This window comes from Marmota monax, unplaced genomic scaffold, assembly GCF_021218885.2.
Source record: "Marmota monax isolate L192 unplaced genomic scaffold, Marmota_monax_Labrador192_F-V1.1 WCK01_AAM20220418_F8-fsc00041, whole genome shotgun sequence".
NCBI classification, from domain to species: domain Eukaryota; kingdom Metazoa; phylum Chordata; class Mammalia; order Rodentia; family Sciuridae; genus Marmota; species Marmota monax.
In genome coordinates, this window is record NW_026695238.1 from 4199046 (window position 1) to 4224284 (window position 25239).

Sequence of the window (25239 nt, forward strand, 5' to 3'; positions counted from 1 at the left end):
TGGATCTGGGGCCTTCTGCAAAACTGGGACAGCACAGAGACTCCCTCCTGCCTTCAAACCCCAATTCTTACAATCATGCCACAAAGATTTCAGACATATTGTTCAGGGTAGCAGGCATGAGTTTGTTTAAAGGATAAGAAAGGGGGAAAGGGAACACTCTTAAGGGAGAGAAAGGATCCTCTCAGAAAGGAGAGGGACAGTGTGACTCTCCTGCCTGACAGTTTTATTGAGGGTCCACCTCTTGACTTTTGTTTGACAGCAGGATGACATCAGACTTTCAAGTCCTCACCGCCATGATAACTCTAGGTCACTTTGGCCCATGTTGACCAGTTCTAATTGAAACCTGTTCTTAAAAGTTTTTGGTTAGGGGGAATTATCCTCACCTTCCTAATATTGGGATCTGGTCTGTCTAAGAGTCACAAAAGTCCCCCACTTCAGAGTAACTTGTTCTCTTCTTATCTGCATTTCACATTTCCCGTCTACAGATAACAGGTAGTTTGCTGAGAAATGTAACTCGTCTTGTCCACTTAAACCAGGCAGGGCTACAGCTAAATTGCTTTAAGAAAAGAAAGCATGTGGGGGTCAGCACAGTGGGCCCGGTTTGTACAGTTATTGCCTTAACCACATTTTCCTACCACTCATGTCTGTCTGTTCCCAGCAACAGGCCTGTTCCCACCTTTTATAGATAAATAACCTGAGGTTCGGAGAAACTTAGTAACTTGCCCAAGTTTACTTGTCCCAGCTCTTTGGCACCAAAGCCCGGCATAATGTGACTTCCCAAGGAAATCCTATGGTCCCTCCCACCCAAAGCTTTTTCTAACATCAGGTCTGTTTCATGTGCTTCAACTTTATATGCAAAGTTCATATTTCCCTTAAAATTCCCCTGCTCACTCCTCCAGTCAAGGTTATCTTGGGCGTAGAAAATTCTTTAAATATTCTGACCACCTATCACCCGAGGAATGTTATGAACCCTGACAGTCTCTGAAGTGTCCTTCCCTGTGCATGCAGACGGCTCTACCTGCTTTATAATTAGAGGTGAAATAATTTTAAATGGCTTCCACACAGCTTCACTTTCAAAGCAGTTCCAGTTACATCTAGCTTCGTATAAACAGGTAATCAGAGGCCAGAGCTGGAGAGCATAGTTCCTGCCTCTTAATTGGCATAAAGTGGGGACATCTGCTCTGCATGAAGCCTGGGTCAGGCGGCTCCTCCCAGCTGTGACCTCTGGTGGTTGGGAAGGCCTGGCCCTGGATTACATAAAGACTTCACAGAGGTATGGGAAGCTGGGATGGCATCAGCTTGAACAAAAACACCTAATTAATTTGAATCCCTCCTTGACCATCAGTAATTATTTTGGGGTTGATAGTCTGTCTTATAAAATAACAATTTCCCTTCCAAAGGTAAAATTTCTTGCCTTGGTTGCAAGTCCAAACAATTTCATTCAAAAGGCTCTCACAGAGACGAACCCCGGTACAGGCCTAATGATTTTTTTTAACTTAGATGAATTATGCAGATTGGAGAATATGGAAGATCATATTTATTTGAAGAATTTGTTCCAATCCTTCCCTTCATATTTCCAACAACACACACACCTTTGTTGTTGTTATTTAATTCCCAAACTGGATGGAGGTGGAAACATTGTGTGAGTTCTCAGGTCGGGTCTGGGGTTCCCCTTGACATTGTCGTTGGTTTTCTAGCTCCCTGCTTATTCCAGATGCAGCTAGAATCTAAGGGTCCTGAGATGCTTTGCCTCAGAAGTACTTGGGTTCCTGAGACAGCTGTGTGGCTGAAAGCTTCCCTGCATGAGCTTAAGTTGTGTTTGTGACAGACAGGGACATTTTCCTGCAGAACATTGCTCTAGGGTTCCATTAAGCCCTGCTTTTACCATTTCTTCAGCAGGTCTAAATCTATCCATTCTTTGATTGATGGTTTTGGACCTTGTCTGCTCCACAGACTCATTCTGCCCAGTCTGGTCTTCACTGATACAATTAATTATAAATCTCAGTCATTTTAACGTGATGTTTGAATGAGTCGTGTGAAGTGTTGGTCTAGGGTGTGCTCTGTAGGGCTGCAAACATGAACCAAATTTAGATCCTTCCCTGAGGAGTTGACAGTCTACAACAGAGAATCATGGTTGGGGATAGGGAAGTTACAGTATAGTGTGCTAAGGTGGAAAGTAACAAAATACAAGGCAAGAAGATGACAGAAATGCCCCAAAGAACCCTCTCTGTAGGGGCACAGAACCCCTGCAAAGGCTCTTCCCAGTCTGGAGGTTCTTTAAGATATATAAAGCCCACTTGAGTCAGGAGAAATCTGCTTTGGAATTTTGTTTCTATTTCTTTCCTAGTTGCTGGGAAGAGGCCCTCACAGAGGATGTTGACGGCAGTTTTACAGTGGAGTGGGGAGTGGTTACGCCCTCCCACCCCACCCCCACCCCCACCCCTGCCCCAGTGATGGCAGAAGGAGGAAGCCCGGATGGTTACAGCTTCCTGCTCAAGAAGATGCCAGAACCATCTGATCAGGGGTCTTGGTCAGAAGAGGCTTGTTTGATGGACATCTTTAAAGGAAATAAAACCTGCACAAAGTCCATGGAAATTGCATTGTATTTCTAAAGGAAAGAGAAAAACTACACAAAAAACTACGGACCTCCTTCTATACCACAGAATACTACGCCAGCAGGCCAAAGGGATGAATTATTGATGAACAGGTTGACTCAGATGAATCTTAAAGGAAATATGCTGAGTGAAAAAAGTCAATTCCAAAAGTTATATATTGCAATATTCCATTTATACGATCTTCTTGAAATAGCTAACCACAGAGAAGATAGAGAAGAGAATAGGTTAGGGACAGGAGTGTGAGATGGAGCGAAGTAGATACAGTTATAAAAAGGTGATATAAGGGATCCTTGCAGTAATAGAGCTGTTCTGTATCGTGACTATAGAGGTGAAGACACCAATCTACACGTGTGATAAAAGTGCGTAAAACTGGACCCACACATACGTACAAGTATGTGTAAAATGCGGAAAGATGAGTAAACTTGGTGGATTTTATCAATGTCATTTTCCTGGTTGAGATACTGTACTGTGAGCAAAACAGCAAAGGGCACATGGGCATTTCTTTGTACTTAAAAGTTTTTTTTTTAGTTGTAGATGGACACAATCTCTTTGTTTGCTAATTTATTTTTCTGTGGTGCTGAGGATTGAACCCATGCCTCACACATGTGAGGCAAGCACTCTGCCACTGAGAGACAGCCCCAGCCCTTCTTTGCATTTTTGATTAAAACTGCATGTAAATATATAAGTATCCCTTCAGGTCCTTGGCCCATTTATGGATTGGGTTATTTGTTTTTTTGGTGTTTAGCTTTTTGAGTTCTTTATATACCCTAGAGATTAGTGCTCTATCTGATGTGTGAGGGGTAAAGATTTGCTCCCAAGATGTAGGCTCTCTATTTACCTCACAGATTGTTTCTTTTGCTGAGAAGAAGCTTTTTAGTTTGAGTCCATCCCATTTATTTATTCTTGATTTTAATTCTTGTGCCACAGGAATATTACTCAGCAATAAAAGAGAATAACATCATGGCATTTGCAGGTAAATGGATGGAGTTAGAGAAGATAATGCTAAGTGAAGTTAATTAATCTCCAAAAACCAAATGCCAAATGTTTTCTTTGACATAAGGAGGCTGATTCATAGTGGGATAGGGAGCAGGAGCATGGGAGGAATAGACGAACTCTGGATAGGGCAGAGGGGTTGGAGGGGAAGGGAGGGGGCATGGGGTTAGAAATGGTGGTGGAATGTGAAAATCATTATTATCCAAAGTACATGTATGAAAACATGAATTGGTGTGAATATACTGTATATACAACCAGAGATATGAGAAATTGTGCTCTATATATGTAATAAGAATTGTAATGCATCCTACTGTCATATATAAATAAAAAATTACATAAAAAGATATAAGTATCCCCAAATAAAATTCTAATAAAAAAAATGCTTCTGTGCTTCCTCCAGCCTATTACTTTTGTTATCCCCCTCGCCATGTTTTCCTTTGAGGAACTGAAGAATTGAAGGCAAAGCCCAAAGCAAATGGGCTCAGTATCCCTACTTCTGGGAGCAGAAGGGAAGCCAGGGTCTGAGAAAATGCGGCTAGGCAGGGGAGCAGGGTGACGTAGGAAAAGGACCAGGAAAGAAGTTGTGCAGGTGAGTTCTGGGGCCTCAGCAGGGGGAAAGGGAAGTCTAGCCAGGTGGGTAAGGATATGAGCTGATCCTGGGTGAGTTCCCGGACACACATGGGAGGTGAGGATAGAGAATGACTCCTGGCTTGGGGGATTCAGGTCAGCTGGCTCCATGGAGGTAGTTGAATGTCACTCGAACCCTGAAAGATCCAGAATTGAGTACGTAAAGAGTAAAGACACGAGGTAGGAAAGAATGGGTGAAGATGTGAAGAAATTAGGTTTGGATGGGCAAGAATGAGAGAGATAGGGACAGGAAGAGAAATCAGGAAGCCACTGCTGTGATTTAGAAGAGAGAGAGGTAATGGGGTCTACATTAGGATTAATTTTCTCTGCCTAACCAGTTCCTTGTGCTAGTTAAGTTTATTTCTCTCTCATGGAAAAAAAAAAGTGGTAGTAAGGAGTCCAGAACAGATGTGTGGGCCCCATAAGGTTACCAGGAATATTCCAGCTCTTTGCTCGGCCATTCCTAGGTTGATGCTGTTGTTCTCAAGGTCATTCCAGTAGCAAAACAGGGGAAAGGAGTGGAAAAGCAACTTTTTTAAAAGGGAAACTTCCCAAAGGTCCAACCTAACACTTTTGCTCACTTTCCATTGGCTAGAAAGTTAGTCACCTGGCCACACCTAGTTGGAGGGGAGTCTGGGAAATGGTGTCCTTTAGTTGATGGTTCTATGCCTTGTTCAATGAGGGATGGTGTATTAAGGAGAAAGGGAGAAGGGATGTTGAATTCAAGTAGTGGTAAAGAGAATGGGCAGGAAGGGGAGAATATGTGGGCAATGTGGGGACATAATGACTGTGTTTGACTGATGAGAAATGGGGGTGAAAATAAGAGAGGTTTGCAGCCTGGATAAAGTGGAGTGGAGGAAATCATAGTGTGTTAAGTAGCCAGGCACTGTTCTAAGTGCTTTCAGTATTTCACATTAATTCCTTATAACAATTCTAAAGACAGGTCCTACTATCTCTATTTTGTAGATGAAGAAAATGGAGCACAGGAAGAGTAAGTTGCTCTCTGAACTGGACCTAGACAGTTGGTTCTAGACATTATACCCTTAACCACTGTCCCTGTGTGGCACCAGGACTAGAGAAACAGCAATAACTGGACTTGGGTGCTTATTCCACTCCTTTTCTCTGAATTATTCTCCTTTCCCTTTGATTACATTAAAGTTCTGGAGAACTCAGTGGCAGATGGGAAAGGAAACTTGTTAATGGATGTTTGTATACGGGCTTATAAAGCAATCAAAACACTGACTTGACCCTTATTTTGATCAATGATGATTTCAAGCCTTGGTCTGGGGTGGGTATTGAGTGTTGGTAATGCCTTTTGGGATCTGGGGGGGTCATTCTGGGGACCACATCCCAGATTTCCCAGTTGGTCAGGAAGCAGATTTCCCAGAACCCATGTTACTAGGTCCCAATGGGCAAGAGAGGAAGGAAAAGCCAGGAGGGAAGCTGGTGGGGCCTGGAGGGGTGGGTAGTTGAGCAGTGGTAACTTCTGTGTTCCCAGGGCTGGGGACATGGCTCTAGACAGGAGAGAAGGGATTTGTTTTGTGGCCAAATGCAACTGGGGAACAATATTCTCTTTCTGCCATCACTGTTTTGCAGAAAGCATGATTAGGGCCAAGTCCGTGTCAGGGCTAAAGACCAAGAATGGAGTAATGTCTGCAGAGAGAAGGGCAATTAGCAAATTCCTTAATTAGAGTTGGGTTCCTGTTTCTCCAGTCAGTTCTAATCACTTGCTAGGCTTTGACTCAGCTTCTTTGGCCTGCAGTGTGCAGCCATAGAGTTCAGAAAACAAGAACCCACTGATCTTGTAAAAAGACAGTTTTCGCCTTCTGTAAAAAGACTATTATGAAACTTATTTCCCAAAGCAACGAAGATTCAAAGAAATAATATGTGAAAGTATTGGCAAGCTCTCAAGTTTAGTTATTTATTACATGAGTGATAAGGATGCCTTATTAGTCATTAATGCCTGTTAGTAAATGATTCTGTGCTTAAATTTCAGGCCTCATTGACTTCCAAATCCCCATTCCTCACCCAGCTGCCATTCTGCCCTGACACCTGTAATCAAAGCTTGGAGATTTACTTAGACACCACAAGATTAATCATGATAAAATTCATGAAATTTCCATCTTTTTTCCAGTTCACTAGGCATTAGCCACCATCCCCAGGATGTGACATCCTTCTCTTACATTTAGAAAATATATGTTTAGAAAAAATATTGCTGTTTAGAACATATGTTTGTTTCAACCAAAAATATGTTGAAAATCTATACTAAGTCAATTGGGGGGGAAATGGGCTTTTTTGAACAAAAATTGCACATGGAATAAACCTTAGTGTTTTGATATATGGTACTGAATATTTCTTATGTATCATTTCAAGTCTCCTTTCTTTGTAATGAAGATTTAATTGCTGGAGACCAAACTCATTTATACTTATTCTGTGTTGTAGATGCAGACAGTAATAAGATGTAGTTTTATCATCAATAAGCTCACAGTCTGGGAGAGAAGACAAACTTGAAAACAAATAACTTTAATTTAGTGAGACAAATGCCATTGAATACTATATACAGGACCCAGAGGGGGCATCTCAAGAGGAGGGAGGAAATAGCATTATCCCCATCTTAATGTGCAACCCTAAGCTCACCTACTGTTCAGCAAAACTGATCTTTTCTTTCCTCTCCTGTTAGTTTAACAATCCTAATTTCAGAGATTAAGAAGTAATTTGGGGTTTAATTAATTTTAGTCTCTTCCTTCTATCATCTCATTATACTTCTTAATTCCTAACTCATCTATTTATAATACAAAATGCATTAGGTCATCTTTCTTATCCCCTTTCTCTCCAAAGATCTTTCTCTGTTCTTTTTTTTTTTTTTAACTTTTCCCACTATGAATCTTTAATGTGCGTGATTTTATTTTCTTCCTCCCTCCTCCCTTTTTCTCCCTTCTGCCCTCTCTTTCTTTCTTTCATGGTTCTGGGGATACTCGGAGTTACTGTACCACTGAGACACACCCTCAGCCCTTTTAGTTTTTTTATTTTAAGCCAGGGTCTTGCTAAGTTGTTTAGGGTGGCTTTGAACTTGCAATCCTCCTGCATCAGCCTCCCAGTAGCTGGAATTGCAGGCATTCGTTTCTTTAAAATCCAAATTTGTCACATTGGGTTTGCAAAAAACCAAAAGCTTTGCAATATTTTCAGTGGAAGGCTATAGAGAAATAGGTACTTATATGTTGTTGGTGAGAATGAAAAATGGTGTAATTACTATGGGAGAAATTTGGTAATATTTGATAAAACTATGTGTATTTATCCTTTGGCCCAGTAACTTGGCTTATAGTAATTTATCCAGAATATATACTTCCAATAATATAAAAATACAGTGTACAAAGTTATTTACTATGTATTACTTGTAATAAAAAGGGAAACCATCTCAATGTCTAAGCATAGCAGACCAAGTGACTGAATTATGGTACTCACAGTTGAATACTATGTAGCTATAAACAAGAATGAGGAAGATGTCTATAATTTCTAGGAGATAAATGTTAAATGAAAAAAGCAAAGCACAAAATAATGGATATAGTATGCTATTTTTTCATGCAGGAAAGAAAAGTAAGAGAACTTTTATATTTGCGTATATCTATAAAAGCAACATAGAAAGGATAAATCAGAAAACATTAAAGTTGATTACCAAGAAAAGGTAGAGGGAATAGGGAAGAAGAATGGAGTGGGTAATATTTCTCTGGATATGTCTTTTGGTATAGTTTTGATCTTCACAAGCATGTTTATGTTCTATATGTTCATATATATTCAAAAGTTAAGTTAATAAGGATGAAAAAGGGAAAGCTCCCTAAAACTGAAACAAATCACCCAATTGTCAAATGAATACCATAGTCACACTAGGGAAAAAAGGCCAATTCATATTTGACTATATACTCAGAATTTTAAGGTTTTTTTTTTTAATACTAGGTATTGAACCCAGGATCTTGCACATGCTAGATAAGTGCTCTACCACAGCAAAATACTCTCAGCACCAGTTTTAGGTGAAGGACTAGGTATAATTGCACACAAATTCCAAGCCTTTTATTATAGGTATTATATAAATGATTTTGTATGTATTAGAGGACTGAGCAAACCAGTTCTAAATATATTGTTGTTGTTAGCCTGAGTTCTCACTAGGCTGAGGGACGATAATTTGGGATAGGGAGTGTGCATCATATTTCTAAAACATGTATATGCACACATGTATGTATACTAGTATGTACATGTGTGTAAATGTCTATGCACACGTGTATTATCTGGCTTTGTCTGCTGAAAAGACCTAGAAGCAATGGCACCTCAGTAGCAATGAGCACACCTGGTACTCAGATCTTGGTCACTAAGGCCATCCCCCCTAAAAGGAGCCAAGCCTCCTGGGAGAAACAGCTGATCCAGGCTGTGCCAGGGCTTTGCCAGGGCTGTGCCAGTCAAGCCTAGAGCAGTTTGTTATGTTAGAGATTAAGAAAGTTTTCAAAAACAAATGGGAGTACGGCACAAGGACCCAGGAGCCATCTTGAAATCTGTGACAATTTAATTATTAAGTATAATAAGGGAGTATAAGTCATTAAAAATAGGATTTCATGATTCCACACTGATAATGAATGGATAAATATTTATTTTATTTATTTGAGGAGAAGACAGGGTCCTTGCAGACAGTAAAATGCTAAGTGCCAACTGGTAAATCGGAAGGGGGAAGAAGAGCATTTCCCAACCATTATGGCACAGATTAAATCAGCAAGAATCAGGGATGGATGCTAAATTCAGGGGGTGGCTGAGATTAAGAGCAGGGTATTTACATGGTTTTAAAGTATTTCCCTACAGACTGAGTTCCAAAGTGGGGAAGAGGGGAAGTATATTGTGAAACTTCAACATCTTGACTGGGTTTCAGCAGGCAATGAGGGCAGATGGATGTCGTGTGCCTTCACATGTGACACCCTGAGAAGGTTACAATGGCATCTATATAGCATTCTGGCCAAGAATGCATAACTGGAATCACGAGGAAACCTTAGACAAATGTTAAACGAGCAGCCTTCTATTAAAACCTGGGCAGGGGACACTCTAGACTGAAAAATGTCACCACGGATGACAAAGGAGGCTTTAGAAAGATGAAGTCATGACAGCCAAGCACAGTCTCTGACCCTACACTGGATTCTATGCTGGAGAGAAAATGCTGCAAGCATGTTATTGGATCAGTTGACAAAAATGGGATAGGAACAGTGGATTTAGATAAAAATATTGCTTTCATATTAAATTGACCGAGATTGATAACCATACTCTAGCTGTATAAGAGAATGTTCTTGTTCATAGGAAATACAAATAAATACAAACAAATGACCTCTTTAGGGACAGGAGGTTAAAAAATACGATATTTTTAACTTTCCCTAAAATGGTTTAAGGGAAAAAATATACATATAACCAGAAGGGAAGGGGTTGGGAGAGGAAATAATAATAAAGCAGAAGGGGAAACCATTGACACTAGTGGATCCTGGTAAAAGAAACATAGCTATTCTTTTTTTTTTTTTTTTTGCTTCTCATTTTTAATTTTTTAAAATTTTATTAGTTGCTCATGACAATACAATGATCTTGACATATCATACATTTGATTCAAATGGGGTATGAATTCTCATTTTTCCACGTGTACAGGTTGCAGGATCCCATTGGTTATACGGCCACGTATATACATACAGCAATACTAGTGTCTATTTTATTCTGCTACCCTCCCTATCCCCCCTCCCCTCCCCTCCCCTCCCCTCCCCTCGCCTCTCTCTACCCAATCTACTGTGACACCTTTCTCTCTCTTTTTTTTCTTCCTCCTCACATCATCATACATGTATTTTGTATAACGATGAGGGTCTCCTTCCATCTTTCGAGAAACACAGCTATTCTTTAACTAGTTTTGTTCTTGCTCTTTTTCTCAAAGTTGAAAATTATTTCCAAATAAAAAGTTAAAAAAGGGCTGGTATGTGGCTCAGTGGTAGAGTGCTTGCCTGCCATGCACAAGGCTCTGACTCTGATCCCCAGCACCACAGGGAAGAAGAAATTAGATGATTTCAGTCTTGCACATCCTGCTTTGATTCAGGAATACTTGTCTCCCTTCTACTCTGTCTGTTGGTTTTGGTTCTAGGGAGCCATATAGATGTCTGACCACTTTTTTAGATTGCACAGCATTTAAAAAAAACTTTTTGTTTGTTAGGAAGCCCTTACCTGGATATCAAACCTCTGTGCTCCACTAACTGGGCGTGGTCCACTGATCTTAGAGTCCTGAGTGTGAATGACTGTTCTGCGACTGGGCAAATTCCTCACAATTAACTCCAGGGCAGTTGACCAGTGCCTTTTGGATCTGGCTTAATGTATCCTTTCAGTGACAAATGACCAGTTTCTTTCCTGCCTCTCCAGGAGGTTCTTCTGTCCTTGGCCTGTGGTTCATACTTCACAGCTATTTAGCAATGAGGCCCTGGATGTCAAGCCCACTGTGTGACCATTTTGAAGGCTCAAATCACTCTGCAGAAGTGTGTATAGATAAAGACTTCTGCAAATAGGATTGTGTTTTCCCTAGCTCCTTCCTGTTCATTTGGGATTCATTTTTAAACAGTCATGGTTCCTTGCAGCTGATGGAATTTATATTTACCCAACCATCTTCTCCCTTTCCTTTTCTATCAGGTAATTAAGGGGGTTTTAAGCACATTGGATGGAAAGGTGCATGACATTTAAAGAAATTCTTGGCAAACTCTTTTGAAAAGTGACTTAGTTCCCTCCCATGAGTTAACTGCTCTAATAGTTGGAATTTCTATATACATAAAATCTATTTTATAACTCAAACCCGAGTCAAGCTAAACTGTAAAACTATCATTTATTCAATGACCCTTGGAAGACAGTACATAACAAATTCAGTTTGTTTAAGATGATGTAGCTGTCTGCTTAGTGATTTACTTCAAGTTTCCATTAGGCTTTTGGGCAGGGCCCAAGATCCTAATTGCTACCGGCCACATCGTTCTTTTCATAGGAAGACAAGTCTCTCGCACAGGGAACAGCTATAAAGTTGAAGGGAGACAAGGCCCTCGGATCTCATCTCTTGTGGCAATTGCTGTTGCTGGGCAGTGACTTCTGGGAGTCCTGTGTGGAGAAGGACTCTGGGGAAGCAGCTGGGTTTGGTAAGAATGAGCGCCTGGATAGATTTGTGATGTCTTCTTGGGGTCTGGCCTGGGAAAGTCATCCAGGTGTATGCAGCACATGTGATGTTCCTGGTCTAAAAATAACTCTCAGGGGTTCTCTTTGGCTGGAAAGAACATGCTCCCCTGTTGATCATGAGCACTGGCCTATTTTATGTGTTTTCTTAATAAACAAGGAGCCTGGTTTGTGGTTTCCTAGATTAGATATGGGAGGACCGCAGAACCCCTGCTGGGACTTTGGATGTTTTTGCTGCATATTTCTGACCCATGAACAAAGGAACCCCTAGTGCAGGGCAAGGCAGAGTGCAGGGCATATCCTGTGCTCCCACCTGTGCTTTGTTTGAGCTCACCTGGTTGGCACATTCATCTTGACATTTTTAGATCCCAAGTGTTTAAGTGTTCAGCATCCTGACTTTTTTTTTTTTTTTTGTATTTGCACAAGCACTGTGATATTTCCTTGTAATTTAAGTGCCAAGAAAAGGTGGCCCTGGCAAAACCCAGCCTTTCCTCACCAACCCCAGTACTCTCCTCTGTGTGTCTCATATCTCCTGGGTGAATGACGCAGTGCTGTTTGACCTCCCTCCCACTGGGCACCCCCTCACCCATCACTCCATTAGATGCCTTTAACAATCAGTAACATTTTTGAAGGCCAATTGTTATGTTTTACTTTTATTTATTTTTGTCTCATAAATGTTGCAAAGCCCATCTGAAGACCCTAGTATATGTATTTACAAGGTGGATTGTTCCAGAAAGACTTGTTTCTGGAATTGGTTTTCAGGGTAACAGGCTGGCAGAGTGACATGAGTGCGGGCCACTTGAGATGGCACCCTGCCTTCCTCCCTCCTTGCGTTTCCAGCCTTCTCCAGGTGTTGGTATTTTGATTCCAGTTACTTTTGGAAATCCTCAAAGACTGACTTTCTGAGGCGCACTAGTTGGAAGTGTTTTGCCTGGAGCCAGAGTGTTAAAGGCAGCGCTCAGAAGGAGTCTGTACCCGTTTTATTCACAAACAGCCCTGAATAAGGAGGGCTTTGTGTGAGTGTTGTCATATTTCCCATAACACACGCTTGGATTAGCCAGTGTGATTAGCCCTTCCCTAAAGCAGAAAGCAGGTCCCCAACTATGGGGCCTTTCAAGTTGCCCTGTTTACATGGACTCTTGCCTGCGTAGGTTCTAACTTTGGGACCAGACACACAGACGTGCAAACATGAGGACAGAGGCAAAAATACCTCTGTGGAAAGAAGTCATGGCTGGCGGTGGGGCCCCAGATAGAGCAGAAATAGGTGCGGGGTCTGAGAGAAAAGGACTAAGGAGTGCTATTTAGGGTGGAGAGGGAGGGGCTGCATTTCTATTTTGAAAGTGTTTTAAAAATGGCTCTTTCTTGCCTCACGTCTTCCTATATCCTTGTATCCTTGCCTCCTCACTAAGGAATCTGTGAAGATCTTGTAATTAAAATGTTGAAAATAGAAAAAACAAACAAAGCCCCCAAACTTAAAATGACATTGATGCTCATGTTTTGTTTCTCTGATTAAAAAACAAAACAAAACTGAAAACACATTGAAATTAGTTTCCAAGAATTATCATTTGGTTCTCCTTCAACATATTGTGCCAGTTTTACTCTATCCTGGTAGGTTGTCTTGATATGATTACGGTTTGAGATACTTCGAAGAGTGAAGGAGAATAGTTTTATTTTAGAGAGATGTTAAAAAAAAATCAAACAACATAACCGATGTGATTCTGCAACTTGTATTTGGGGTAAAAATGGGAGTTCATAACCCACTTGAATCAAATGTATGAAAGATGATATGTCATGAGCTATGTAATGTTTTGAACAACCAATTAAAAAAAAAACAACCCAAACTGTAGATATTTAATGGTTTTGGATCTGGGTAACTTATTGGTAATAACCAACCAAACCCTGAATTCTGACATAATTTAAAACTCATGTCCCTAAATATACAAGGTATACTTGTGCCTGTCTCCCCAAACTAATGTCCAGTCTTGTCCAGCTTCTATATGGGCTTTAGGCCCCTTCCACCTCAGGGTGCTGTTTTCTGTCCTGTTAGGGTTAGGGTTAGGGTTAGGGTTAGGGTTAGGGTTAGAGGGTTAGGGTTAGGGTTAGGGGTTAGGGTTAGGGTTAGGGTCAGGGTCAGGGTCAGGGTCAGGGTTAGGGTTGTGCCCCCTACACCACTGCAGCCATGTGATGCTACTGATTCAATCTTAGGTCTTCCTGATCCCCTGAATCATGGAAGGTGATCAGTAATAAGAATCTTTCTGTTTTTTATTTCATCTTCATTTTTGCTTCCTTCAAAGCATTCATCAAAACTCATAATTATTTTATTTGCTTATTAGTTTTTGGTCCCCTGTAACATGGCATCATTGAATGCTGTTCCTGTGCCTGTGTGCTTTACCACAGTGTTGCCAGGGACAAAATGGTGAATAAATGAATAGCCTTGTGAATCATGTATAGTTCCTAAGTGGAGCCAGCAGGAACACAACTCACTTGACCATTTGCAGGCAGGGTCACTTAAAAGCCAGGGGTAGGGTTTCTTTCAGCAGCCTTCCTACCCCTGCCCTTCTCCAGAGGTAAGTCAGGAGATGCTGGTGTGGAAAATGGGAAAGCACGATTCTGGGCCTCTCTGATCATCTAGAGATACACGCACTCTCCATAATTCCATGGAGAGGTCACGAGAGCCAGCCTAGGCAAGAACTTAAAGCTGTGACTTTTTCTGGCTTAAGAAGGGGATGTGGGTCATAGTTGCTACTTTGAGTATTAGAAAGGAACACAGCTTGGAGCTTTTCCTGGAAAAACATGGCTTTTTAGTACCAGACATTCAGTAAATCCTGAAGGGGTCTTTTTAGCCAGGGTGGTGCTGGAGGCTGGAGGCTGGAGGCAGAGGGATTAAGGGGACAAGGGACTCGGTGTCTTGCGGTAGACTGACACGTAAACAGTCATAACACAGAGTGGCAGAGGGGAGGCCAGGGGTTCTGGGGGAGGGTGGAGCTCTGGGAGTGGATATGGGAGGAAGGTCACCCAAGACTTCTAGAGGGACAATTTTAGCTTGTCTCCTTGCTTGCTTCTTAAAAGAGGATTTGGTGACCTCTGCTGGGGGATGAGACCTCCAGCCTGAACAAGGCAAGGGGATGCACAGAGAGGGGATTAGCATGGAACCCAGAAGACCTTGGCCCTAGAGAGAACCCTGTGAGAGATTTGATAGCAGGTGGAGGGAGCTGGACCAAGAGCAGCTAGAAATACTCTATGTGGGCTGGAGAGTAGAGAGGCTAGGGGTGGAGGGACAGGGGGAAAGAGACAGAACTGCTCCCTTGGAGAGGAACAGAAACACAGACTCTGCTCAGGGCTTCAGCTGGCTTCTGGGGATCTGGACTGATCACATCCACTTACAAGAAATTATTCTAAGGAACCAACCAGATACATATGGAAGGATGTCTATTCCTTCATTGATGCTGAATACTAAAATAGCTCAACGCGTGGGGGATGGATGAAATAATTCATGGTCGATCCAGAATATGATGGGCCCATTAACAACGAACTACAGTTTTATTTATATTGAGATGGAAGGCATTTGAGAAACGTTGACAAGTAAAAAGCCAGGTTACAAAACACTATTAGAAATATATAAATGTCTAGAAGTCAACCGAAAATGCTCACAGTAAAGGAATGAAGAACGGTTAGTTTTCACTTTATACTTTTGTGTTGTTTTTTGCCCCCTATGGTGAGTAGGCATTAAATTTACAACCAGAAAATCAGTAAATCTATTTCCGTGTTAAAGGTAAACCCACAGGGTTTTAAAAGAGATGATTAGGGCCATAATCCCAATTGAGTAACTTTAGGAAATGCTATGTTACTCATTCTGGATCTCTAAGGAGATTCTTCCAGTAGGCTACGCTTCTGGACCTTGTGGTATTGACTCTGGTGGAGAGATGGATTGTCCCTCTGAGTTGCTCCCTGACAATGACCTGGGCGTATGTGTTCCCCTTTAATCTTCTGGGCGAGGCATGGGAAGGGCAGGCATCTTCCCATGTTCCCTGAGCTATGGCTTCTCCTGGTTGGCAGTATGTTAGAATCCATAGGGGAGCTGAAAATCATCACTAAGGGCTTGGGCCCCACCCCTCAGACCAAGTGGGTCTGACTCTCTGGGATGAGCCCAGGTAATGGGCCCAGGTGATGCTATTTTGTAGCCAGGGTTGAGTACCTCCTGGTTAGAAGATAATGAAGAAAAAAAAAACATAAATAGCATCATATCTCCAGACCAGTGTTTTTAGGGCATGCCAAATCTTTGATTTCTGAAAAAAGGATTTCTTGGTCAAATACTGCCTCAAGGAAAGTCTCAAATTATATGAGCAAGTAAAGGCTCTGCGAAGTCCTGCAGTAAAGAAACCTGTTTGGTTTGTTTCAGATAGATTTTCCGACAGTTTCTGATCATGGAAACCTGTCATGGTTAACCCTTTATCTTAGGTGAGCAGCATCTGGCCAAGGCCTGGACTCTTCCTTATATATCATGGTTTAGTAGCCAGACCCCCCTCCCCCTTTCCCTTCCCCCTCCCCCTCTCCCCCCTCCCCCTCCCCCAAGTCAAAGGCGTCACTTTAGCATTTAAGGATCTTGGAATAAAGGAACGCCATCATGATTAATGAGAAGCTCCTGCCTTCTTATCCCATTTCATGTCTCCATCTCCATCTGCCAAGAAGACACCCAAACCTCTAAATATCATTTGGTTGTAAGGAATGTTTAGAATTGAAGAGCTGGTTTGACACAATTAAAAGCTTCCAGAAGGCTGTTATGCGCCAATTATTTACTTAGCGATAGCAAGCTATTTAAATTTCATTACAGAGTAGAAAATAGGGAGATAAGAACAAAATATGGTCAGGCAGGCTGTGACCTCAAAACCCCTGCTCCTTTTTGTTCATAAAAAGATAGCAGAACGTCCTGATTTGAGAATCATTTTGTTAAACTGTGCATTTTCTTAAATGGAATTGTTTCTTAATCTTTTTGTGGGCTACTAATGGGCCATTTATCAGTGTGTCGCAAGGCAAAGTGAATTTGGAGGAAATAGGGCTACCAATCCAGGGCGGCCCCCTGTATTGCAGGTGATTGGACAACAATTCAGTGCCTCCCACTTAGAGCTAAACGAGATTCATGGTTGTAGAGCCATACACATCCCCCCTCCACAAAGGAGGGTCATTTTCCAGATTTCCTTTTCTATAAATCACTTTGATTGTTGCAATGCTTCCTCTTCCCCAGTCCCAAAAGTTGTTGCCCATAGTGAGTGATTCTAACCACAACATTTCCAATGACACAACTTCTCAGTTTGTTCTTTGTATAGGAGTTAGGAATGGGCTGTTGGGTATGGCAGACGGGGGACCTGGTTCATGGGACGGTTAAAGGAGACTACCTGGTGTGTGTGGTGTGTCTCTGTGTGTGTGTGTGTGTGTGTGTGTGTATTTAAGGTATAATTTATATACAGTATAGTTTACCCTTTTTAGTGTAACTTTGTTTTGAAGAATTAATACAGCTGTACAACTACCAACAAAATCAAGATAAATGTAGAGAATGGTTCCATTACTCTGAAATGTCCCCTCTTTGTTGTCAATCGCTTCCTTCCCCCCTCTAGCCCTTGGCAACCACTGATCAGTTTCTTGTTTCTGTAGTTTTGTCTCTTCCAGAAGATCATGGTTAAGGTTTGGGTAAAAGCTCTTGTGTCCATGTAGGAATGACTAGATTTTGAGAACTGTAACTTAGTTACAGTCCATCCTAGTTTGAAAGAATTAACTGGGTAGTAATTGTAGATAGGTGGTGCATGGCTGGAGGAGATGGGTCACTGAGGGTGTGCCCTGTGGCCCCTTCTTCTCTCTGCTTCCCAGCCACCATGGGTGGAGAAGCTTTCCTCCACCCCACCCTCCCACCATGATGTTCTGCCTCACCTTGGGCCCAGTGCGATGAAGTTAGCCAACCAGGGTCTAAACCTCTAAAACTGGGATCCAGAATAAACTTTTTTCTCCTTTAAATTGTTCTTCTCAGGCATTTTGGTCACAGTGATGAGAAGCTGACTAACACAGCCATATATGTGGAATCATACTGTGTGTGTAGGCTTTTGAGTCCGGCTTCTTTCACCTAGCTCAATGCATTTGAGATTCACCCATGTTGTGTAGGTTTGCTCCTTTTCATTGCTGACCAGCGTGTACTGCTATGTGTTTCTCCTTTGCTAGCTAAAGGATTTAGGGGTTCTCAGCATTTCTTAGCAATTAAGAAAAACCTGCTGTAAACATTCACATGTAGGTTTTTGTGTGACTGTATATTTTCATTTCTTTTGAGCAAATACCTAGGAGTGCTGTTGTTGGGTCATATGGTAAATTTATGAACAGTTTTTTTAGAAACTTGGTGTTTAGTTTTATAAGAACTTCATAGTTTAATTTTATAAGTTATTTTTGCTTTTGGATTAGTTTTCAAGGATATCATATTGAGGTAAACTTTTAAAGATTATTATTTCCTCACTTTGTAGCATATTGTGAAGATTATACATATTTACCCATGTGGCTGTGAATATAATATTCTAGAAGGTCAATATATTATGTATTCATACCCTGTCCTACCAATGGGCAGTGGTTGCTTCCAGGATTTTGTTACTATTTTGGTTTCATTGATATTCTCTTATATGTCTCCAGTTTTATAGTTATCTATTGCTGCATAACAGTCGATCCCAAAACTAGTGGTTTAGGATAATACACATATGTTATTTCAAGAATCCTCAGTCAGGAGTCTGGGCATGGCCTAGCTGGCTCGTCTGCTTCATGTCCTGATGAGACTTCGGTTCAGATTTGGTTCAGGGTTCAGGTCTAATCAGAAGGCTCAGCTGGGGAAACGTCCACATTCAAGCTCATGTGCTTATTGGCGGGTTCAGGTCCTAAGCTTTGCTGGGCTGAGGGCCTTACTTTCTTACTGTTGATTAGAGACCATCCTGTGTTCCTTGCCACATGGGCCTCTCCAGACTGGTCAGTGGCTTCATCAAAGCTGGCGAGGTAGAGAGTCTGCTAGCATGACAAGTGTTAAAATCTTATATAACATCACCACAGAAGTGACATCCCACCACCTTTGTCATAGTCTGTCCATTAGAAGAAAGTCACAGGTTTTTTCCCACTCTCATAGGGAGGAGATTGCACAAGTGTTTGAGTTCCAGAAAGCAGGGACAGTTGGAGGTCATTTTAGTTTGTCTGCCTCACTTCTTGTGTATACATGTGTATAATTTGATCTTGGATTTGTATATGGGAGTGGAAATACTATGTCCTAGGGTACTTATTCCTAATAATGCTCTTTACTGAAAGACTCTCTTTTCTTAGGTCAATTTTCTTTTAATAATTGCCTAGTACATCTTTTTTCATTCCTTTGCTTTCAGACTTTGCATATCCTTATATGTCTTTTGTAAATAGCATGTATCAGGATTTAAAAAAGAAATCCATCCTGTCAGTCCTTGTCTTTTAAGCTGTGAGCTCAGTTCATTTACCTTTATTATAATAAATAACATACACGGACCTATGTTTATCATTCTCACTTGTTATTTTAGTTTGTGCCACTATTTGAATGTTTTCTTCTAATCATGCTTTTATTTTTAACGATATATCTGCTTCTCCCTAATTTCTCTTAATAAAGTGAAAATTAAAGATTCCCTGTTCCCTTTTCTGCCCCAATATGTTGATGTAACATAGGCTTTTAATTCTGCATTATAGATATAATAGCTCATTTTCTTTGTCCTTAGCTTTCTTTTTTTTTTTTTAAGCAATGAGAGTTTATTAAGGTATTTGATCATCTTTGTTCCACAAATCTTTCCCAGAATCTTCTGGGGTTTTCTCTATCATAGTATTTCAACTAAAATAGTTTGTAATGCACACCTGTCTATAGTAAATCTTGTATGCTTGAGAATATTTTCATTTGGATCTGATATTTTAATGATAGTATGGTTGAATATAAAACATTGGAATCTAGATTCTATTTGCTTCAATTCTAGGAAAATAGTATTTCATTATTTTTAATTCATCTAGCATTCTGTCAATTTAATACTTGATCTTCTGTATGTGGTCTTTTTTTAATGATAGCTTTTAGAACTTTTAACTTTAAAAAGAATTCTTAAATTTTATTATAATACACTTGTGTGTGTGTGTATCAGAAAAGTTTGTCTCCATAATGTCCTCAAATATTTCTTCCCCTCCATTTCCCCCTTTTCTTTTATTGGAACTCTTTTTGTCCTGATGTTAGTACCTCCATGTTATCTTCTTTATCTCTCAGTTTTTATTTTATACTATCTTTCTTTGTCCTTTTCTTCTTTCTTTTGGGATATCCTTCAATCTGGTCTCCCAAATCACTAATTTGTTCTTCAGCAGTATCAATTCCGCTCTTCATTTCTACCATTATGTTTTTATTACTAATATTCCTGTTTGATTCTTTTTGTGTTTTCTTACTTCTTATTCTTTCCTCCTTTAAAAATATACTTAAAAGCTTATTAAAAAAGTTAGTTTATTTGTTCTAATATTTTTCCTTCTAATAGAATCTGTAACCAGGATGTTATTTTTATTCAGAAAGAACTGTGCTCCTCAAATATATTGTTATTCTGTTCTGTGTGCTCATTTTCTCCCCCTGGGGAATTGGCTACTCAGGAAGTAAATATAGGAAAAGGTAGACCCCCCCCAGTCCTACAGGTTCCAATGAACTCAGTGGGGGAAGTGGATGAGCTCCACAGTGGAGAGCCCTGACACCAGAAGCTTACATTCAATTGCTCCTTATTCCACAAAATAGCCTCTTAGGTCAGGTCTTCATCCTTTGTCCCTCACAGATAAGCAGATTTACAAGAAACACTAGAAATTCAATGTTTTTTTGCCTGTACATTCAAATCACCTGGGGAGCTCTAAGAAGTCCTGGCCTTGTCCCAGACCAATTTCATTGGAATCTCTGGAGGAGGAATCCAAGCACCAGGCTTTTAAAGCCCCTACCCCAGTGGATGTTTATGTGCAACCATCAAGACTAGTTTGTAATTCTCCAGTCCCAGGAATGTGAAGGGGGAAGAACATGGAAATAACGTGTGGAGGCCAGATCCACCCCCCCGCCTCCGCCCCCGGGAGTTCTTTCTTCTAAGGACATCTGGACCAAATCTGTGTGTCTTGGCAGGTGAGACACAGGCACTGTTTGCCTCCAGGTGATGGAGTGTGGGCTGAGGGAAATACGAGCAGAATTCCACCAATTCATTTATTTTATCCTCCTGCAACTCTGTTGGGCTGCTTCTTACTCCAGGACTGTCCCAACACCACAAACCAGTCCAAAGCAACCCCATTTGGCTTGGGAGCTTCACAATTTTTTCTCCTTTATTTTTCTAGTTCTTGTGGGGTGGGTGAGGTTGGAGGTTGGGGATAGGGATGGGGATCTAGTAGCCATGCTATTTCACCATCTTGGCCTGAACTGGAGCTAATAAGGGTTTGATCAATGGACCATAACTATAGGCATCACCTGGGAGCATATTAGAAATGCAGAATCTCACCCTGGACCCACATAGCCAGAATATGCATTTGAATAAGATCTCTAAGTGATGTCTGAGCACATTAAAGTTTGAGACAGCAAAGATGCTGAACAAATATACATATATATTTATATCTATTCCTATAACATACATTTATTTATTTATTTTTCAAGATATGGGTCTTGTTATGTTACCCAGGCTGATCTGAACTCTTGGATTCAAGAGATCCTTTCAACCCAGCCTCCTGAGTGCTGCGACTGCAGGTATGTGCTACCACACCAGGATTGAACAAAAATATATTTAAGTTGAATCTGGCACCTTTTTGACCAAGTACTCCAGAGTTTGTCTGGTCATGTTATGCCTAAAAAAAAAAAAATGTTGATTTTGATTCTTTGATTTGAGGTATCTCTGCCCTAGGCCAGAACTCAACAATGTTGAATTTGCCTACTATGCAAAGGGGTTTTAAAAACAGAAATCTTAAGTTTAAGAAAAACACCACTCTAGTAGCACCATCTACCTCTCAGCTATAGCATTCATCACTATTGTGGTTTTATATTTACTGATGTGGATAGTTGATTGATGTCTGGTGAGATGTTATAAGCTCTGGAAGGAACAGGAAGAATTTGACTTTATCAGTTATTGTCTCTTTAATGCCCAGCTTAATGTGTAGCATATAGTAGGTACTTAGTAAATGAGAGAAATGACTTGGGCACTTACAGAGAACTACTTAATTGATGGCTGTCTATTGAATGCTAATCTGAATGGTTAAACCTGTATTCTTTCACTAAGAAATATATATAGTTTCAGGTATATTTTTCTTTCATCATTAATATTTTTTGTTGTTAATATTAGAAACAACTACTTAAATTTTCTGAGTCATATGTTTATTTTGTAAAAAACTCAAATGTGCATTGGCATTTAAGTACCACATTTATAATTTCTCAATTTCCTAAATTGGTGTCTTTCTTTAATCCTCTTTGTGTTAATACCACAGATGAGGTAGTTTATTAAGAAACGACATTTCTCAAAGTTCTGGGGCTGGAGAGTCCAATGTCAAGGTGCCAGCATCTGGCCAGGGCCTTTGTACTGCCTCCTCTGGTGGAGGGCAGAGTTGGAGAGAGAACCAGAGGGAGGCAGGAGCAAAAGAGGGTTGGACTTGCTTTTATGATAAATTCACTCTTGTGACGAAGTTCACACCTGTGACATTAGTCCACTCCTGAGGGCAGAACCCTTATGACCTAACCACCTCTTAGAGGTCCCACCTCCAATCCGTTGCACTGGGGATTAAGTTTCTAACACATGAACTTTGGAGGGCACATTCAAAACATGGCAAGGTCTATTTTTTTTTCCTTCCCAAAAAACAAAACAAAACAAAAATTTTGCCTTCAAGGAATTTCACATCTCCTTGGGATTCTAAGGAAAGAACAAATACATTTATTAGATGAAAAGCAAGGAAGGCAAAGAGGTCACGGCTAATGCCGGGATGAATCCAATTTGACCTACTTTTCCTTCTCTCTCCCTCTCCTTGTTACCTCCCGTTTAGGCCCAGGAGAACAGCTCAGCTAGCAACTAGGACGTCTGCTTCTTCTCCTGCTCTGTCCTCTCTGCCTGATATCCAAGGAGGTGTTGACCGTGAAATAGTCTGGCCTCTTGAATGCACAGAGAAGTGGGAGGGGATGTACTGGCTTCAGAAAAGCATTGGACAAAAATACAATTCTTTTATATTGCAGGACATATAAACAGGCATTTGGGTAAACACTGTATTACTTTGGATATTTCATTGGTGTAGATAGAGCATGAGTTATATTGTATTGGATACTGGTGTCTTTTATGATTATGGTTCCCCAAAGATATTATCCAGCTTCTGTAACTCTGCATGGGGCTCTAAGCCAGCTTTCCTGGTGTCCCCTGTTTTCTTCCCTCCTCCCAATAAGCCTGATGACATAGATCTAATAATTACATGTACAGCAGCATTAGAAATTTAGAAAATATGTATTTTAAAAGATCTTTTCCATGGAAAACTTGAAATAAGGTATTTTGCTTTAAACTTGGCAAAGCCAAAGACCAAAGTGCCATCTGTGATCAGGGCAAGTCTGACTAATGATTGAATGCTCTTTGGAAGCCTGTGGCACAATGTGTGCTTTTTGCTTATCAAAAGGTGATGAAAGATGGGGGCCGGCAAAAATCAAGCAACCTAACAAGAATGATGTGGATATGATTTTGTTTTGAGCATTGCTATTTTCAAGTAAAGTAACTGATCTCCAGCTTTTCAAAATTAAAACACTGAATTGTAAAATGTAGGGGCTATTTGAAAGTGTTTTAATTTTTTTATTTCTTAAAATATGGTTTTATCAAACAAATGTAGACAATGAGCTATTCAGAGACTGTACATTTATTTATTCTAAATAGCTTTCCTATTTCAAAGTTGATTGCGAATTCTTCATTTCATCAATAAAGTATCAAAAAGAGAAAAAGAGATGAGGAATTATTAAGTTCTAAATGATTATTTTTTTCCCAGTGAACAATTATTCAACATCATAAAAACCTAGTTGGATCTCTTTTCTACACATCATGAAAGTGTTCTTGAGGCTAACAAACAAGGACCTTTTGCTGATGAGATTGTAAAAATTATTAGTGTGGAAAAGATGCTAATTTATTCAGGGAGGACAGTGTCACATTCTCCCTCCACCAGCTCTGATCCCTTTTTTCTTACTGGATTGGGGAAAAAGATCAGAAAAAAAAAATCTCATTTCACCAGCAGAGGTCACCCTTTCTCCTTCATCGTTCCCAGTAAACGACTTCTCAGTTGTTGATTCCTTCGTCCAAGGAAATGCAGGAGTTTCCAGCCTGAAGCACAGCCAGAGGCGGCTGGAAATGTGTGCATCATTCACACTGGGATGGATCTTCTCACACAGGCACAGTTTAAATGCATTAGTCTGCTTGGACACTTAAGTGGATAATTCACATTCATATAATAAGAACCATTAGGTTATATATGATAATCCTATTCTTTATTAATCCACTTCATCAAGTACTTGTTTAATGCTTACTGGTGCCAGCTCCAATTCTGCCCAGTTCTCTGACTCATGGACCAAAGAATAGATTTTCACAACTGCCTGGAGGTGACTGGCACGAGCCTTCAGAGAGTATTCCCTGGTGAGTTTCTGCAGGGGAAAGAGGAAGAATTAAATGGGACAAGAATGCATTGAACCTTGGCCAAGCATAAAAACTAATGCCAGGTACTGAAGGGTAAGCTAGAGAGGTATAAACTCCAGTTCTAGCTCCTTATTTCAATTTTGTTTTAGAAACAAAAACATTTATAGTTCATTTGAAGGCTCACCCTGGACTGCAGAATAAAGTTCTGAGGATCCAGAGAATAGGTCAGCCCATAGCATTATCCCCAGAAGGTCAAGGACAGGTAAGTGCTGGAACTGCCTTATTTGTACCAAGGTAAAACACTCAGTTGTGTCTATCCAAATCTGAAAGGTATTTTGGGAACTCCTTTTCCCTTCTTCCTTTTATGAGGAAACAACAGGTATTTTCTTGGGATCCCTGGGGAAGTTGGGCTCATTGGTTAGTGATCTTTTCTAAGTTGAATTTCCTGTGTTCCCTTTCCTTCTTTCTTTTCCGGGAAGCCAAATTTGTTGACGCTTTATAGGTTTAAAAATGTGGTGAATTTTTGGGATTCTCTGTGGCTGCTGCTCTCTCCTTGGGCTCCAGATGGCGCAATCACAGTATGTAGGGGACAAAGTAGCGTTTCCTGAAGAACAGTAGGGCACTTCTCTCCCGGGTAGTGGGGTAGCGGAAAGATCATGATGTGGCTTCCTGCAGGGCTTGTGAGGAGATGTGTTCCAGAGAGGAAGATCTGCCCACGATCCTGACATCGCCTTCTGAGTCCCTCCCCTTTCTGATCTCTCATTTTGTGTCGGGTCACCCACCTGCCATCTTGCCCACCAAGCGTGCCTTGCAAAAGTGTGATGGAGTTTGCTGGTGCTGCTTGCTAGGGATGACGGTTAAACAGGAATTTTGCAAGCTGATGTTTAGACCGTTGCTAGCTCGAAATCAGGCTTGGTGGGAGGATTTAAAAACTACCAATCATGCCCTGCCCTTACCAGTTTGCCAGTACTTGCCAGCCCTTTTAGTGCCAACAGAAACATACCCACATCACCTTATTTTAAGAGTGAAGAACTCTGAAATATTTGATGCAAAAATTTACAAGAATAAAAAACAAAAAATAGCCTCATTTCATTCCTCTACCTCAAAAGCTTTGAAACAAAAGGTTCCCCCTGCCCCACTTT